General features: G+C 33.4%; 1 protein-coding gene across 2 annotated transcripts in view; it reads right to left on the bottom strand.

The window, feature by feature from the left end:
* The window catches only part of LOC106103033 (BAI1-associated protein 3), a 40,468-nt gene extending 37,824 nt beyond the window's left edge, over positions 1-2,644 (bottom strand). Inside the window, exon 1 of one of the 2 annotated variants that reach the window (XM_013282669.1) lies at positions 2,506-2,644. The gene's annotated coding sequence lies outside the window, so the exon portion shown is untranslated. The remainder of the gene's footprint in view (positions 1-2,505) is intronic. The other variant, XM_013282671.1, reaches the window with a different exon arrangement.
* Between the last annotated feature and the right edge of the window lie 3,356 nt (positions 2,645-6,000).

Here is a 6,000-nt window from a genome sequence, read left to right on the forward strand (position 1 = left end):
GGATAACGTCCTTCCGAAGTGAATTACTGCGATACCTTCTGCATCCGCCCGAGTCGACCTTGTCTATAAGTACATATAGGTTCTTTCAACATATGTACACGAGTTTTTGTAACTTATAAGAACAGAAATAACTGTTTTATATATATATTACGTATAGTTAACTAACTTATGACCAGTTTCCCAGCTACGTTTAACCAATCGTTAGTGTTTTGGTTCAATAAATTCATGGAAATCGTTTCCGAACTTTACTCAGTTGTAAGATAGGTCAACCTGACACTAATGAATCGCTAGGTAATGACAAAATAAGTGGAAACATCAGAGACCCAGCGTTAGTAGCTTATGATAAGCAATAGTGAATTTAAAGAAAAGAAAAAAAATAATCATATCGATGAAGAATACGATTCTAATGCCCTGAAAATGGCTCCACTACAATAGTTCAAAGAGTAGGTAAAGCAGAATACCACAAAATTAAAACAGATTCTATTTGAAATTGTCTGGTTCGGTAAAGAACTGTACTCGGACATATTTGAATGCTAATTTTAAAAGAACCCATAGTCTTCTGTTAGTTTAAAAAAACAATGAAACGCGATGACTTTTCATACTAAAGACACTAATGTGGAAGATTTGATTTTGTTAGGCGTCCCTTGTATTTCAATTTTAATTTAATAACTTGTTATAAAAACGTATTCAGTTAAAGCCAGATAAAGACGAAATGAAATGCGGAAAATGCAAGGCAATGAATGTGTACCAAAATTAGCAACCGCCATCTAAACGACAACTGACCTAAATCTCTTTTTAATTCTGAACTTGCCGGAATTCAAGCTTCGAGTTTGGCGCGATGCCAAAGAAAACAAATCTCCCTTTAATAGAAAATTTTAAATCAAACCTTTTAATTGTCTTGTCTGTACATAGATAGACTTTGTCACTCAATAGTGTTTGGCGCTAAGTTCTTTACCGTGAAATTTTACTATCGTAATATTTCTATACAAAACATATTCTTGGCTCTTGGTTTTATGAGAAAAATTTGAGCGTTCACAATATTTTTAATACAATTGTTTTGAGATTGGAAACCTACTGTTCCTGCATATTACTTGACCCGAGGATTTTTTTCTGAATTAATGTTTTTCATGTCCTGATTTGTACTGAAAATTTATACGCAAAATTTCATGATCTGTTAAGTCGTTAAAGCGAGAAAGCGTAACGAAGGTACTTACATTCGCATTTATAATGTTAAATTAATAAACTTAGTGATTTTCATTTTCACACATATAAAATTAAAGTACCAAAAATCTTGTAACATCCATAAACAGTTTGTCACTTATCACTTATCACATAACAAAGAAAATACAAAAATGTAACTAAAAATTGTACAAGAAAAGCACATTTAATACTTTACATATATTTTTACGATACGTCTCTAAATTGCCAATAAAAAAATCGAACTACGATGAAAGAGCATGTATGATTTTTTACAAAATCGTAAACGCGATAAAAATGATAAGGTGATAAAGATAAGAGAAGATGTTTATTTTCACAACGTCACTGTGAACATTTAGTCCAATTTGTTCCATGAATCATCTCAGTGGGTTAATTTAGAGATTCAACAAGCCTGGCAGATTACGAACAAGAACTCTTTGATTTAATAAATGAGACACTATAAAATGTACGATCTACAATTAGTAAAGATTTTAATTAATAAAATACTTCTATACAAACATCATTTGTTTGTAAACATAATGATAACCTTTACTTAATCCTAACAAGTACACAACATATGTAAATAAATACCATTGTATACGCCAATCTAGTAAATCGCCCAAACAATATCTTTTATCAATAAAATATTGCAAATATGCGTTGTGTTCATATGAAATTTAATAATAGAATAGTTTTCAATACTGTTAAAATTGTTTTCACATCGGTTTTGGGCATATCTCTTTTAACTTTCAATAAATCATTGTCTCTTAAGAGTGAAAGAATCATTTAGTAACCTATCTTGCTAAATGTGACCATGAGAAATTAAAAATATTACCTACATCTTATACTCCATGTGTTATCTAATGCAATCTACGTATTTCTATGAATGTTTCGTCAGTACGCAAACTTTGTTGTTGGCGCTTCAGTGAACAAGTGGGTTTCATTGTTTTAAACTTATAACCAAAATAACTGGACGCCCCTTTCTCTTTAATAAGAAATTTTACCTTTATCCGTAAAAGCGCTAAGTGTTAGTTATTAAAGTTATTGTTAATCAAATGTTACTAAAACGCATAGTCTGAAATTTAGAATTTACTGTTTTATAGATACGTAGGTTAATTGCAATTTTTTTATGAGACAAAGACTTTGAGGAGTGTGTAAAAAATGCACACAAATGATACATTAAAAACCTATACACAACACTTTTTTCCTATGTATTTTTCTATACAATATTTACAAATTAAATGGCCATAGTTAATTAGCATTTTTGGGTACTTAACATATAAGTTTTTAAGAATTTAGAATACTTACTAGTAATTAATCGTAAGCCACATATTCCCACACTCACTATATCTAAAAAATCACTAATAGAACAGATCACACTATATTGGGTACGACTAGTTTCGCATAAGGGCGCGTACACACCAAGCGATGTGCACGTGTGCTAGCTACACGCTCGGGGCTCACAGTGAGCGCGTTCCAGACGACCGCTCCTGCACTTGACTCATCGGACCTGCCCAGCGCCACAATGGGTTAAATAGAGCATCTAGTTCAGGACACGTTTTTCATACACATTACGTATTAATGTAATGGGAATTATGTAAATTCTTCATCCACTTTTCATCATTCTGCCATTGACTGTCGTTTATTCGTTAAGAAACTCCGTTAGGAAGTTTTAAATAAACAGTAATACTTACGGTCCTTAAAAAAGAGAACGTACCTTACAGGTCAACGCATCTGAAGATTCTCTGGTATTGCAGATGATTACTCTGTAGTTCCCGTTGCTCGTTTGTCTCTTTGTTTGGGAAAAAATTTACTATTGCCACTGTGTCTAACTGTGCCAGTCAGAACAGATTTGAATGATATCTAGTCGATTGTAGACCACCTTACGTATTACTTGATAATGGGATAAGGCCAATGAAATTATGATGATAATCCCGTCGTAGTCAAAAAGTTAAAAATATCTATGACCAAAAGTTATATAATTCGCCCATAAAACATAAAATAATCTAAAGAACAAGTGCGGTCGATTTCCGATAGGTAATGACGTAAGTGCATATTCAAAGACAGGAATAGACTACTGTTATATTGATAATAGTGCTACCAAAATGTTTAGTTCAAAAGTTAATGAATTAAAAGAAATGCCGCTATTTTCCGTTCCAATTCTCATCGCTTCCTTCACCATTGTGTAAAGGACTTGTATTAATTGTCACTATCAGCGCCTATTTGTGACGTCACCGAGGGGGGGGACATTGTGCGTGTCTGCGGGCGTGACAATAGCTTCCGCTAAGGTCATTGTCGTGCGGCTTCCACATTGCTGTACTTAGTTTGGCGCCTGTTAAGTACCATCACACTTAAGTATCCTAGAGCGTTTCAACACTTTGACGTTTTAATGTTAAATGCTCGCACGTGACGGATTTATCAACAAATGGTATGAGTTACGGTCATCATCACCATCTTCCTCCTTATTCTACTCCCATAGAGTCAGCGCAACAGGTTTCTGTCCCCCACATAACTCTATCATACGTACATCACCGCCTTCTTGATCATGTCACCTTTCACGCAATCCATCCATCTCTTTTTCTTACTACGTCTACCAGTGTACCCCTCCACATTCATAACTAACGTCCATGTTATACGTCTCATCTAGTAGCCCTTATCCCTAACGGAGGGTCGGCACAGTATGTACTGCTCTTCCATACATCTCTGAATCCACTCCTTTCTTAAACATATCCTCTTTCACACAATCTATCCATACTTTCTTCGGTCTTCCTCTACCTTTGTAGCCATCCACGCTCAATCTTAACACTTTCTGGTTTATGTTCCCATCTTTTCGTCGCTTAACATGTCCATACCACGCTAACCTTTTGCTTCTCAATTTCTCTACCATGTTATACGTCTATTATTTTTATTTGGTTAAAAATGATGATAGTAACTGGATATTGATAAATACAGTTGTTTATAAGTTAAACTTAACTGTCTCCCCTAATAAGGGATGAGTTTCACACTGACTAGATGATACCAGTCGAACGAGAACTGGTCATCGCAATTATATCAATCTAGTATTTGTCGATCTAACTGTTAGGTCTAGCTGCTGCACACAACAACCATAATCACCTTAGATACCCGGATATTGATGTGAAAAAAATAGTTTTAAATAAACGATACTTTAAAACTTTTTTGACTTTGACAGATAGTATATGTTCACATTAAGCTACAAATATTTATTTGCTATTCGCTGATGTTCTCTTCTGCGTTTTAGAAGCATTCATCACAGAAGTTATCTCAGATGCAAGAGCAGTCATATTTTACGATTTGATTTGAGAAGACTTTAATGGTATGGGTAGTCTTGATGGGCGATCTACTTAGGCTTGTTTGTTCGGGAAAAACGGTCAACACCCCCAACATCTTGGCACAAAATGTAGATTTTCTGTCACTCTTGAAATAGCACTAAATAAGTGTCAATATATTCTGTTGTTTCCTACATTCTTGGCGTCTCAAAGTGTTTTAAAAACACTGTTCTTATAATAGCAAATAACGTTTATAGCGTATTTATTAGGTCAAGATCTTGGCAAAGCTTCCATCTGTTGATTTTCATTGACATGCTCTAATTACCTGAATTTTTACGTCAGACAACATAAATACAACATGCATGTTTTTGTATAAGTTTCGCCAGTGGAAACTGATTGTTGAAGACAACAGAGAAACAACATATGGTTTCTAAAGAGTGCACTAATCTTACAAAAGAATAGTAAGAAGTGTTGACTTTAATACTGTGTTTAATTTTAAATATATCACTTTTACATTTAAGAGTAATAACAGTAAATCATCAATCCTAACGCATATAATACAAAAATATAACGCCGGAAATAAGTAGAAAAACTTTAAAAAAAAAAAAAAAAAAAATTACATTAATTTTGAAAAAAAATTTAAAACTTCTAAAAGAGATCTGTAACATATATAAAATTTTATTTAGACATAACCGGTATAAAACGGGGAACATTTTGATACCTTGTTCGGATTTTTCGGACAAAAATTGACGCAAATTTGACAAGTTAGTCACTTACAAGATTCATTAAAACCACGTGTACACATAGTACCAGATCTTATAGCTCTGGAACCCTGGTAACAACTTTAACTTGAAGAGCAAGAAAGAAGAAGAAGAACGACACCTCAACCATAAAAATCGGACAAGGGAAACCGGAGTTATATTAAGTTAAAGTATAAAGTCACGTAAATTATCAAAGTTGATAAACTTGATAAAGTTGTCAAACATGTTGCGACTGTGATTGACTTGTAAACAAAGGGCGACGTAGCAGATAGTGTAAGTTTCAGACAATTTAGTACCTGACCAGATTTTCTAGTCATCTTAAAATTTTTCCTTGTTTATTATTTATGTCAATTTAAAGTTAGCTTATTATTATTATTAACTAATTGTAATTATCGAATATTTAAATTTAAATTTATATTACTATTTTTCTTTTCTCCTCTTTATATCTGGTCTAGTTCTAAGTTGCACATATTGACAGGGTCTTTTGCCCGCAATATTAGAATAAGTATTTCATGACAGGGTTTATTGACTGGGTTTATTGCCCACAATACTAGACGTAGGAATTATTAGGGTTTATTGACCGATTAAGTTTATTTAATCTAATTTTATTCTATTTTAATTTTTGACGTGTTCTCACAACATGATGGGTATTAGGACCCCAGTAAAGAAGGGCGGCGTTCAGAACCGGAAATCGGTAGATAGGACAGAATCAGAACAGATGGTTACACAACCATCACCTAATATTAACAATGAAA

The sequence above is a fragment of the Papilio polytes genome, unplaced genomic scaffold (assembly GCF_000836215.1).
Source record: "Papilio polytes unplaced genomic scaffold, Ppol_1.0 DF823879.1, whole genome shotgun sequence".
In the NCBI taxonomy this organism is placed as follows: Eukaryota; Metazoa; Arthropoda; class Insecta; order Lepidoptera; family Papilionidae; genus Papilio; species Papilio polytes.